Source organism: Callithrix jacchus, chromosome 4 (assembly GCF_049354715.1).
Source record: "Callithrix jacchus isolate 240 chromosome 4, calJac240_pri, whole genome shotgun sequence".
NCBI lineage: Eukaryota > Metazoa > Chordata > Mammalia > Primates > Cebidae > Callithrix > Callithrix jacchus.
In genome coordinates, this window is record NC_133505.1 from 84,545,916 (window position 1) to 84,559,532 (window position 13,617).

Genomic DNA, 13,617 nt, shown 5'->3' on the forward strand with positions numbered 1-13,617 from the left:
CTCCATGATCTGCACATGTACCCCAGAACCTAGAGTACAATTTAAAAATAAAAGAGTCATTCTCTATTCTCTTGCATCCCAGCTTTAGATAATTGGATGGACTTTTTATATAAATGGAATCCTAATATATAGTCTTTTTTTTGAGACAGAGTTTCGCTCTTGTTACCTAGGTGGGAGTGCAATGGCACGACCTCGGCTCACCGCAACCTCCGCCTCCTGGGTTCAGGCAATTCTCCCGCCTCAGCCTCCTGAGTAGCTGGGATTACAGGCACGCGCCACCATGCCCAGCTAATTTTTTGTATTTTTAGTAGAGACGGGGTTTCACCATGTTGACCAAGATGGTCTCGATCTCTTGACCTAGTGATCCACCCGACTCAGCCTACCAAAGTGCTGGGATTATAGGCTTGAGCCACCGCGCCCGGCCTACATAGTCTTTTGTAATTTGTTTCTTTCAATAAGCATAATTTTTTGAGGTTCATTCATGTTATAATATGTATCAAGTCTTCATTCCTTATAATGGAATGATATTCCATTGTGTGGATGCTATGGTTTAATGTTCCCACCAAAACCCACCTTGAAACTTCATGCCCATAGTAACAGTATTAAGAAGTGGGAACTTCAAGAAGGAATTAGGTCATGAGAATTCCACCCTCATGAGGGGATTAATGCTGCTTGGAGGGAGTAGGTTAGTCATCTCAGGAGTGATTACTGATTACAAGGATGAGTTTGGCTTCATTTCCTCTCTCTGTCTTGCATTTTGCTTTTGTCTTCTGCTAAAGGATTGCCCTCACCAGTTGCTAAACCATGGTTCCAGAACCATGAGCCATTTCTTTTCTTTACATATTACGCAGTCTGTGGTACTCTGTTATAGCAGTGGAAAACAGACTAAGACAATGGATATACCACATTTCATATTTCCATTCATCAGGAGACAGACATTTGGGCTATTTCCACTTTTTTGGCTAGATTTTTTTCTTTTTTCTTTTTTTTTTTTTTGAGACGAAGTTTCGCTCTTGTTACCCAGGCTGGAGTGCAATGGCGTGATCTCGGCTCACCACAACCTCCACCTCCTGGGTTCAGACAATTCTCCTGCCTCAGCCTCCTGAGTAGCTGGGATTACAGGCAGGCGCCACCATGCCCAGCTAATTTTTTGTATTTTGAGTAGAGACGGGGTTTCACCATGTTGACCAGGATGGTCTCGAACTCTTGACCTTGTGATCCACCCACCTCGGCCTCCCAAAGTGCTGGGATTACAGGCTTGAGCCACTGCGCCTGGCCTAGATTTTTAAACTGTTAATAATTTTTTCTACAGGAAGCCTATTTCTTAAAGATCCTTCTTTATGAAGGTCTTATTGAGTGATTAATTTATCCCATTTATATTAACCTAAGACATTAAATGACTATTATTTAAAGTTCCCAGATAGCATGAGATAATCAAATATCAATCATTATTTTTAGATAATCAATTATTGTACTAAACTGATGTCATCTCAGTCAAAAAACAGAGACTTGGCATTTTAGTGCGCTCATTCAGCTTCAAGTTAAATGTCCCATTTCTGTAAGGTTTTCTGATATAATGAATATAACACACAGTTTCCCATCATTACCTCTGAAGCCAGTGAAGGGCCTGGAGATAGGACCTCAGGTTGGAAGTCCCTGTTTCAAATTACAGAAGAGTATAATAGGCACTTAGCTTTATTGTTTCAATTACATAAAGTAACAAGGACTAATTTCCAAAGCATTGGCATAAAATGTCCCCAGGGGATCTGGTTTACTGAACAGCTAAAAGTGATCTACAATGAACATATTTGCTATCGTACATAAATGGTACTTTTAAAGAGCTTTAGAGTTTTTTTCTTAGGAAGAGAAATCTGATTTAGCCTGTTTGTATGTTTGGCTACACAGAAAGAGAAACCTGCATTGCGTTCTGTCCCAGTGGTTCCCAGTGGTCCACCAAACAGCAAGCATAAGTCCTCTTTCTCCCTGGTGTATTTTTACCCAGGTTGCACCCATCTCAGGTAGAAGAGAGCTGATCCTGATGGTCTGATTTCAGCATATGGAAGGGATTACTTTTTCCAGGGTGGAACTCTTTTAAGGCATTTACACATTTAGCAATTACAGGTAGGATCCAACTTGGTTCTTTTTTTCCATCTCCAACAGTGTGCAGATTCATTGCTCTGACCTGAGAAGCAGAAGCAAAGCAAAGGAAATGGCAACACTTCAATTAATTTTGAAAAAAAGAGATGATGTTGATGAGGAAAAGACAGGTAAAATGCCATGAGATTAAGGCTATCCAGAGAGTAACGTTCTTTTGCACGCTCCTCTATAAATCCAACTTGGTCTGCCCCTGCCTGTGGCTAGGTCTCCTGGACCCAGCTTTGCATTTGCTAAGAAGATCTGTAGCAGAAGGCCCATGTCAGCTAACTCTGGTAACAAACAGTCCCAGATCTCAGTGGCTTAATTTGTTAAAAATATATTGCTTCCTCACATCACAGTCTAATGTGGTTGGCAGTCATGCAGGAAGAGTTCAGGTTTCTTCTCTTTTGACACCACCATTGTCAACACATATCCTAGTCATCACAAAATGAGTGGCCAGGCCTGCAAGTCATGTACTGCCGCCCGTCTTCCATTAGTCAGAACTCCCATAGCTTGAGCCTAACTGCAAAGGGCCCAGGAGGAAAGTCAATGGGCTTGGTAAACACTTGGCAGTGTCTCTATCACACTAGCTCTGGGCTAGGGGATAAGAAATATTTCTATTCTTCTCTGAAGGCCTGATTCTGGTGTCTCTGGAAGGGACTCATTGTCACATTTTATAGTAAATTCTGAGATTAGCCTTTCAATATAGTGAATAGTAGGGGTTCACCTAGAGTTGAATTGTTGAATATTCCTGATTCCCCATTTCAAAACATTATCTCAAATAGCAATTAATAGTATCTGAATCAGCAGTTGGAGATTCTGAAAAAGTGAAATTCAAGAGCTTTGCTGAATCCTCTCTAAGTAGATTTTATTTAATGCTGCAAAGGTCAGTAAGAGTGCAGTCGTGTACTAGAGCTTTGGCTCTTTCCTGATTTACATTGTTGAAATGTTTTATCACTGAAAAAGATTTCACCTCCAGCAAAAAAAAAAGCTACTGGAATTTTCATTTAACCTATGTGTGCATAGGATTACAACCTGATTCTCAGAAGAGATGCCCAGCGGTTAAGAGCATGGGTTCTTTGAAGACTGCTCTAATGTGACCTTGAGCCATTTACTTTTTTGTTTGTCTGTTTGTTTGTTTGAGACAAAGTCTTGCTGTGTTGTTCAGGCTGGAGAGCAGTGGCGTGATCTCAGCTCACGGCAACCTCCTCCTCCTGGGTTCAAGTGATTCTAATGCCTTAGCTCTGGATTAGCTGGGATTTACAGGTATGCCAAGTTACGTATTTTTTGTAGAGATGGTGTTTTACCATATTGCCAAGGCTGGTCTTGAATTCCTGACCTCAAGTGATCCTCTGGCCTTGGCCTCCCAAAGTGCTAGGATTACAGACATGAGCCACCATGCCTGGCTGAGTGATTTACTTAATCCTCTGTGCCTCAGTTTCCCTATTTTTCAAACTGAAGAGTGAGGCATAAGGATGATAATAATAGTACTTACCCGGAATAAAGTGGATTGCCTTGCTTATCCTACATTCCACCTCCCTCCAGGGGTCCTTCCTCTCCTATGAGGTTGAAAAGCTAAACTCTGCATTTCTCAAACTCCTTTGCAGATTGGTATTTGGAAGTTAGGTTAGTCTTGTCATTTAGATTGACTTGTTTGAAATTTGGAAGGCAGACATGAGGAGGCCATTCACTCACCTCACTTGGCCAATTTTCTGCTGGCAAGCTAGATCTTGGAGGTGTGAGGCTACATCAGCAGCAGGAGTCCAGCGTCCTTTTTCTAGCTTCTTTGGTGTCAACAGCAGGGGTAGCAGTGGGGTCTGCAGCAGCTTCTCAAATCTGGATTCCTGCTCTGGGATGCATTATTGAATTTACCAGCTCTCGGTGACCTTAAAAGTCGTAGCTTTCCTAGTGAGAGAGTTCTGTATTTCTCTGAGAATTACTCCTGGAGGCCCAACCTAGAACCTATTCCTTCACCCTTTCCAACAACTTTGTACACATCTAATTTTTTGTATTGAATCCCAGCTTGCATAAAGTGGTTTCATTTTTTCTGTAATGCATCCTGACAAAATCGGTATCTCATAGTGTTATTGTGAGAATGGAGTAGTATACATGAAACTAAACTAAAACCTGGCATGTAGTAAGTATTAAATACATGTGAGTTTTGTTATTATGTACACATATGACCAAGAATGTGAAATGAACTGTTACAGGATTGTCCAGAGTTCCATTTTAAAAGATAAATCTAGTCCTAGCAATATGGCTACCCAGCACCAAATAAAGTGGAGATTTAGTTACACACAGTTAATTTGCCCACATTTTCTTTTACATGCTAAGTAAGGAAAAGCTGTTCGGCCCTCTGCTGACCCCATTACATTGATAACTGCCATTTCACCTGGTCCTAAAAGGGCACAACCTCAAATTACTCTTTAGCTCTTGGACTCTATGAGGACACTGTGGATGAAGATGAATATGCACCAAGAAATATCTTATTAAAACCCTCTTTTTAAAAATCAATTCATTTAATTTCAGAAGCCAGCTAAAGATGGATAACTGGCTATTCTTAAAAAATGCTAATATGAAAGAAGAAAATTTTAAACGAAATTATATTTGGTCACTCTGAAACTTCCTTTATTCAAGATTTTAAAAGCCTAATTTAACATTCATTCTTTCATCCTGAAATCCATTCAGTCTGCCTTTCTTATAAATTACCTTTTCAATGAATGCTTTGTATCAAAGCTACAGAATTGTTTCCATTTGTGGTTCCTTCTATTGAGCTGATATTTTGAATCCAAAGTGACCATTACTTGCCAGGCATGAGGAATTTTCAACAACTCAATATCATTGATGTAATTTGGGTGGCTGTTTTTGGGGATGGCAGATGTTTGTTATCAATGATGATGATGATATTTTTGACAAAAGAGAGACTGTTTAGCTTTTTTGGGAAATATTTCATTTTCCTATTTACATCCTTGTATGACTTGATAAGCATCTTCTACCATCAAAGGATTGCTGAATGCCACAAAGAAGAGAGGTGAGAGTACACTTTAGAACTAGGTAGACTCCGATAAGATTCTGACTACAACTTTTAATAGCAATTTTTGACAAAAATTATTACCAAATTTCATTTGTAAAACAATAATAATCATAGTTTCTCCTTGGATTTTTTTATGCCTACTAAGGTAAACATGTACATAAAATACTTAAGAGAATACTTGGCACGTTGGAAATCTGTGGAGCCACTTTTTATTACAAGCAAGTTGCTTTGGTTTCTCACTCAAATTTCTTTGCAGAATATTAAGATAAATTTGTTTCAAGATCTAGTAAATTATTTTAAGTATTATTCTGAGTATTATTACTATTCCTTAGTATCCTTTTTTGACACCTCTTAATTTGTAAATTAGTGAACTCTCTTTGAACCAGAATATTTCATTAACAGAGAACTCCTAAAATATGACAGATAACAACAGGTTACTGTATTTTTCATAAGTCACTCAATAGTTCTAAAAAAATCACATGTTAAAAAATACTAAAACAAAGCTTGAATATAAATGTCTACAGGCCTAAATGCCATAGAATCACTTCATGAATTCTATTATTGCATGGGGAAAAAAAAAAAGAAATATTTTTCCAGTTGAGCACCTGTTTATTTCAATCATCAGAGCACGGGAGGCTATATTTGAAAACTTCACTTCTGAGCTCAGAATCTAAACTTACTCCACAGATGGTTTTTAGGATATTTCTAGACAGGAAATACAAACTGTTCATAAAGTATTAAATATTCTTATAGTCATTATTGGAAATGCTTTATGTTTACAAATGTGACTTCAATTATAAGCGTGTAGGGCTTTAAAAAGCTAAAGGCAGAGGACCATTGGTGGGAATCACGCCACTGACATTTTCTACAATGAACATTTGTAGATCCCCAGGAGTGTGTTTTCATCTGCATATGCAAAGATGATGAGAGTTGTTGAGAGTTCTGAGTCTTCTGTGAGTTTTGACTTACCAAAGCCAGGACCCCTGCCCTGGTCCAAGGAACTGACTGGGTTTTGAAAGTTGAGGAGGGAAGTTTCCCTTCAAGTACTCAATGCCTCTTGTCCCTGTAAGGCATGATCCACACAAACCCAGGGAATAAGGACCCTGATTTCCCATAGCCATCTCTGGCCATCTGACTTACCTTTTGCTTTACCTTAGCCTGTTGTTCTGTAACCAGACTTCTTCGTGCTCTGTCAGATAAATAGCAATCAATTGTGATTGTCAAAGTTCCACCTGCTGGTGTTAGCACTGAGGTTTATGACAATGGTACATCTGACTGCTACCCTGAAAATGACATGGAAATACCACATTTGGGGCTCCATTCCTCAAAATCAGGGTATTTGACATGAAATATTATAACATAAAAATTAGATGTAGATAATGAGTAAAATTTTCCTTTTGTGAAAAAATATTGTGGTTTATCCTTTTTTGACACCTCTTAATTTGTAAACATTTTTAGACAGGGTCTTGTTCTGTCACCCAGTTTGGAGTACAGCAGCATGTACCATGATAGCTCACTGCAGCCTCAAACTCCTGGGCTCAAGTGATCCTCACACCTTAGCCTCCCAAGTAGCTAGGACCACAGGCATGTGTCACCATGCCCAGCTAATTTTATTTTTTATAGAGATAGGGTCTTGCTATGTTGCCTAGGCTGATCTGGAACACCTGGACTCAAGTGATCTTCCTGCCTCTGTCTCCCAAAGTGCTAGGATTACAGCCTAAGCCATCTCCCAATTTTAAAAACATTTTATGGAAGTTAAATTTACATACCATTAAATATACTCATTTTAAGTATACAATTCAATTACTTTTTGTAAATTTACCCAGATTTGCCACTATCACCAAAATTCAGTTTTAGAACATTTTGGATTGTTCATTGCTAGTATACTGAAATACAATTGACTGGGCACTGTGGCTTACACCTGTAATCCCAGCACTTTGAGAGGCCGAAGCGGGTGGATCATGAGGTCAGGAGTTCAAGATCAGCCTGGTCAAGAGACCAGCCAGGCCAATATGATGAAACCCCATCTCTACTAAAAATACAAAAATTAGCCGGGCTTGGTGGCAGGTGCCCATATTCCCAGCTACTCAGGAGGCTGAGGCAGGAGAATTGCTTGAACCCGGGAGGTGGAGGTTGATGTGAGCAGAACATTGCACTCCAGCCTGGGGACAGAGCGAGAGTATGACTCAAAAAAACCCAAAAAGACAAAAAAGAAATACAATTGATTTTTGTATATTGATCTTGTGTACTACAATTTTACCAGACTTTTCAAAAGTAGTTCTAATAGTTTTTTTTCTTGTGTGTGTTCCTTAGGATCTTCTATATATAAATTTCTGTTTTCTGTGAATAAAGACAGTTTTATTTTTCCCCTAATTTTTAACAGATTTCAAATCTAGTCACTTCATGACAAGGAGATACTGGGAGGAGATGCTGGTCTTGGGCATACAGCCCTTGCAGGGTATCTATCTGGCAAGTCTGGCATGAATCAGGAAACTATCCCTTGATTTCAGGAACAAGACCCTTCTTTGGAGTTATTTGTTTACTTATAACTGTGGTTATAATTACATATACTTATATGTTTTTATATATTTATAACTGTGATTATTTAGCACAGTTAATGAGAGCGTTTTCCTTCATAGGTTGAAAAACAAAAGAAATGCAATACTGGTAATTCAAATGCGTTTTGATGGCATTTATGGATACAACCTATACATTATGTACTGTAATTTTTACTAGATGTTCATTGCTGCTGCTTCTTACTCAACTGAAGAATGAAAGAATTACTCCTCACAAAAAATTGTCTCCTTTATTTCCTTTTTTCCCCACAATTTGTCAATTGCACTTAATTTTGATATCTTTATAAACTCCCATGAACTTCATATCCATGATCTATTTATTGCTAAATTCTACTCCTCTCTTATCATATTGCCACAAAAGGCTTAACTTTTTAAATTGTTCTCCCTTTCTCTCCTTGACCACTTGAAAAGCCAAAGATATTTTCTCCATTGTTAAAGCTATTTAATATTCTTCCAGATAAAATACCAGTCTACACATTTACCATTTCTCATCCTGATTAATGTAAACTTCTACTGTTGGCTTACTTACAAATCACTTTTATTTGCCAAAAATTATTTTCCGTCTTTGTTCTTGTAAGAACATATCTTTACTAGACTCCTTTTTGTTGTTGTTGTTAACTGCATTCCCCCTTAGGATTTCCATTATATTATGGATCTTGTTTGTCCTCCATGTGTACCGCTTTCTGTCATCTTGGCTAATCTTTTCACTTTGAGGATTTTAGTCTCTGCAGCTATCCTTTTGAAATGTAACTCCTCTACCCATTTCAGAGAGTAGCATTCACACATCCACACACTTACCAAGCTGGGGGTTTGGAAGTCGGGAAATGTGCTGTTTTAGTCACCTGTGTGCCCCCAGCACCTAGCACAGGACTCTGCATAAAGATGCCTCTTCATTTTCCCTGATGGCTGAGCACCTTCCAGGAGGTGCCTAATGCCCTGCGGCACTCTGGGGACAGAAAGAGGAATTAGAAGCTGTCCAGGGCTTTGATGAGCTCACACTCTAACTTTGAGCATTGCGGAAAGGGCAACTTATGATTCAGTGTGATAAGGCTATGACAGAGACAAACGGCTATGAAAACATAGAGAAAAGACTCGCCCAGGGGTGAAAGTTTCGGGAAGAAGGTGCCACTGGAACAGGGCCTTGACAGAGTTTTTAGTAGAAAAGAATCTAAGCAAAATGGTTCCATAGACACTTTAGCTGTTGAAGTAAAATTGGAAAAAAAAAAACCAGTATATTAAGAGCACACATTCTGGTCTATAGTTCCATCTCTGCTATTTTCTAGTCATGTGGTCTTGGGCACAACATTTATCTTTGTTCTGATTTTCTTATATTTTAAATGGGAATGATATGACAACATATGTGTCAACAACTCTGTGAGGGTCACATAAAATTATACATGTGCAAATTCACTTGTGAATCCTCACTTCCAAAACATTATATGAAAATAGCTTAATCAGTATATGTTGTACATATGGTATGAAAGTTTATATTCCCTATTGGGAAGCCAATTGATAGTGTTTGTGGTTAAATATAAACTCATATAATTATCAAAAATTATGATTAAAAATCAATAACAGAAGAGAAAAGCATATTATTTAGAATATTGGAAGCAAAACACCAGTGAAATACCTGAAAGTGTTTGCCTTTGGGGAGTGAGCTTTGGAGGGCAAGTGCATAGTAGGCAGGTGTTTACGTATCACTTAACTTTTAAAATATTTGGTTTTTAAAAAAGTAAAAGTAAACCAAAAAGAGTGGAGAGCCATACAGAAGGAAATTTGTGACCTGGAATCCCCTGTTCTGTCATAACCCCAAAGAAGAGCACAGACCCTGCCCCTTGAAGCCTGGCCTCATACCCAGACTCACTCTGAGATTACTGAAGTTCAAGAGCAGTAGCTCCTAATGGGGGATGTACTATGTCCTCAGGGAAAGTTTTGGTCTCCTGGTGGGGGGGAGGGGTCATTATTAATTGTCATAGTGACAAGGGGTGGTGAGCTGGGTGAAGGAAAGTCTGGAGTGGGTCACAGGCATCTCCTGGGCAGGAACCGGGGATGCTAGGTATCTTGCAAGATGTGAACAGGTCCACACAGTGTAGGATTGTCCTGCCTGTCTCGTGACTTTCACATATCGCACTGTACCTTCATGTAGTCAGAAAAACGCATCCTGTTTACAAGTATCTAAGCCTAGACTCAACTGTGTTCTAATATATTCACATTGAATTTTCTGAAATTTTTTCTTGCAGTTTTAAACATGTTTAGTTTAGAACTCTAACAAATATTGTGTGTGCCATTTCAGAAAATCACATCACCAACAGCAACACCATTTGTAGATTCTGAGACTCCAGTGCAACTGTAGCTGTTGCATCACAGTGAATCCAAGCATATAGAGAAATATATTTATTCTCTATTTCAAAGTTTCCCGTATAAAAGAAGTATATTGATAATCCACTGAAAGGGTTTTACTTTTCTTATGTTATGCATCTATCTCTTCCATTATGTCTTCTTGTGAAGTCATGCCTAAACATCTACATATTAAAATATAGTTTATTATTAATTACTTAAAAATTTGTATTCATTTTACAGCTAGAGTAGTATGTATTCATTTTGAAATTATGCCTGTAGAGAGGTCATATTATCTATAAACTTTATTTCAAGATAGTAAAAGAGTTTTTAACAAGTATTTATCACATAAGGCAATGAATCTGATAGGGCTTGAGTATAGTTATTTAAGGAAGGCCTGGAAGTTCTTTTTCGTATTTGACCTACTCTGACTGTTTAGGGCCGTTTTCAATTTTCAGTCACCTTCCTCCTCCCTTTGGAGATGGAAAAGAGCTACTCAGAACCACCTTAAATTTTTCTTTCTCTTTTTAAGTCCAGAGGTGTCAATGATGTGATATTGCCCACCAGGTTTGGCATAGCAAAGCCTTTTGTGGCTATAAATATAATTTTACATAGTTCACAGTTCAAAATCCATACTTTTTTGTGTGTGGAATCGGCTGCAGGATGACAGGAGCTTTTCTGCTGTCTTTCACTGCAGCCTCTCTGGAGCTTCCAGGACTGGTTTTAAAACTGGCCCTGTTTCGTGATCTCTGGGGCCCCATGTGTCCCCAGAGCTAGGGCCTGCTACACTCTGCCTTCTACCCTGCACACTGCTAATTCACCAAACTAATTAGGCTGGTTAAGGGTCTGTAAAGGCAGAAATCTGTTGGAGTTTCGTTTCATTCATTTCTTTCAGAGGAACTTGCAAGGAAGCTCCTGTCAGCTTTTGGAACGGGAACAGAATCTCAAAGGCTTGGCATGAGAAATAGCTGAAGGCGCCAACCTTCCAGGCCAAATATTCTAGTCACAAAGAGTCCCAATTCAACTTTTTCCCTTGAGGCAAACTTCAAAGTATGCAGGAATCAAAAACTCATATAATGAAAATAAACCAAGGGATAACACACTTAGCTAAGACTTGCTGGAAACACATTTCTCCCACTGTACCTCAATTCTCTCTGCCTCCAGAAAGACTTCATGGTACTTAATTACTTGCAAGAGGGACAGAGCAGGTTTTCTAATGTTCACTTACTTTATTCCAGTTGCACCAGTTTTATTGAAAAAAGTTACGTAGCTTAGTACCCGCCAGGCACTGTCCTAAGCACTTTAAAAATGTTAATTCATGTAATCCTCATAACAACCCTATGAGATAGGCACTTTTATTATTCTTATTTTACACATGAGGAAACATGTACACATTGTCTATTTTCCTGTGCTGGTAGATTTTCTTCTTTCTTTTTTTTCTTACATAAGGTTTAAGACAATGCATAATTATCTTGTGGAATTTTTTTTCATGATTGAAAAAAATCATAAAATGACTAGAGCAAAGCATAATCTCAAAACACAATGGTTAGAGTTGTGAGGTTTTTGTTCTAGTGAAATGTGAGCTACTTAAGAAATTCCATAGAAGGGCATAAACTAAAACCTTTTAGAGATTCATTTGACCATTAGACCTAATTTAGCAGAATAAAACAGCACCAGAGGTTTTAACCTCTTGAATTTCTCATGTTTTTATGTGCTCTTGGCATTGCCTAATTTTTCCCCCACTAGTGAACATCTAGGCTTTTGGGAGGTGGCAAGAGAAGAATAGCATCCTTACAACCTGTGTAAGGCTATTGTTCACACACCAATGCACATATTGAAAGAGTAAATGTCCAACTACAGCCATTCACACTTTTTGCTTGCACCTATGTAGTACCACTTATCTGCAAGCTTTTGTGACAATTTAACACATATTCAACTAGTTGGTTTTAAAAACTATCATAGTGTTAGCAAAGTCTTGAGATTTTTGGTCTCTTAAAATTAAAACTGTCCTACTGGAGCATTTTGGATTTTGTAAAAGAAAAGTATATGGCAGCTTCACTTACTAGATAAATCTTCCGTAATATAAATTATTTAGGGTATTGAAATTCTTACCACCCTTATTTTGGAATTCTGAAGCACATGCCATTTAGATTTGGATTATTTTCAACTATCAATTAGTAGGGAGCGGTGGGACTACTCTCCCCTTTAAAGCATTTTTCCATGCCACTGAAATTTTACAGGAAGCTTGCTATTAACTGGAATGGTCAGAGAATGTGGATGTCTGGCTACTTGGATAAGGAAAGAGTTAATGAGAAAGCCCATTCTGTTAGAACTCTTAGTCTCCTCTGTAAAACTAATTAGCCCACCTAATGGCCTTAGAAAACAAAGTATATAGTACTAAACATCACTGATTCTTTCTTTAGAGAACAAGGTATTGTTATACCTCAGTGTCCTCATTCAGAAGGTTCATTATTGCTCTACAGAACTTAAGAGAACAGAGGGGACAGAACTCAACCTTCATTGCTTCCTGGACTTACCAACTTTGGAATTCTTTTCAATTTTTTTTTTTTAATCAACAAGATGCATAGGCTCTGGAGCAGCTTGCCAGGGTTTAAATTCTAGTTCTACCATTTACTCATTGCATGATGTTGAGCAAGTTGATTCTCTGTTGCTGAGTTTCCTCATCGTAAAATAGGCAAAATAGTAGCACCTACAACAAAAACAACCCATTACTACTCATGTTATGAGTATTAAATATTCATACTAAAGCACTCAGGAGAATGTCTGTGTCTGAAATTAGGTAAACTGCAAAGTCTAACGGGATAGTCTCCAAGACTGTCCTCACTCTTACACTAACTGAAAGCCTGGGGGAAGTGTTCTAAAACCACCCCTTGTTTTGATAATTCACTGAAAGAGCTAACAGAACTTACTGAAAGCCATTACACTGATAACTGTTACAGTTTATTATAGGATACACATTAGAACCAGCCACAGGAAGAGACACAAAGGGCCAAATCTAGGAGGGCTCCCAGCACAAAGCTGCCATTATCCACAGGATATTCTACTCTCCTGGTATCGATGTGCAACAATACAGACGGATTATTGCCAACGTGGGACGCTCACCTGAACTTCAGTGTCCAGAGTATTTATTAGAGCTTCATTATGTAGGCATGACTGATTGTTTGCCCATGTACTTAAACTCAGTCTCTAGTTTCTCCCCTCACTCTCCAGTGTCAACCTAACACCGCATGGCTCAAGGGCCCTACCATGTGTAACCTTGTTAGCATAAATTATCAGGAATTGTCTAGCTCACCATGAATAAAAAACATGTTTCTTTCACTTGGAAAATTCCAAGAGTTTAAAGGTTACCTCCCAGAAGCCAGGGACAAGGACCAGACCTCTCTTTGGGTCAGGCCAATTTCTTTATTATGCAGAGTAAGCAATCTCCTAATGTTTATGATTATCATAGTAATTGCCCTCTTTCTCTTTTAAGAAGATCAAGGAAAAACATTTTTTTCACTTCTCTAACTTTTT

The 13,617-nt window shown here is 38.5% G+C and overlaps 2 long non-coding RNA genes across 2 annotated transcripts; both read right to left on the reverse strand.

Annotated features, from left to right (window-relative positions):
• Positions 1 to 1,679: 1,679 nt before the first annotated feature.
• LOC103792513 (uncharacterized) lies at positions 1,680 to 4,273 on the reverse strand. Its single transcript, XR_008480724.2, has 2 exons — positions 3,832 to 4,273; positions 1,680 to 2,182 (listed from the first exon to the last, which is right to left on the reverse strand). It is a non-coding gene; the product is annotated as an uncharacterized LOC103792513 (long non-coding RNA).
• A 2,037-nt stretch (positions 4,274 to 6,310) lies between these two features.
• Positions 6,311 to 13,368, reverse strand: LOC144582170 (uncharacterized). Its single transcript, XR_013534338.1, has 3 exons — positions 12,621 to 13,368; positions 8,545 to 8,692; positions 6,311 to 6,453 (listed from the first exon to the last, which is right to left on the reverse strand). It is a non-coding gene; the product is annotated as an uncharacterized LOC144582170 (long non-coding RNA).
• Between the last annotated feature and the right edge of the window lie 249 nt (positions 13,369 to 13,617).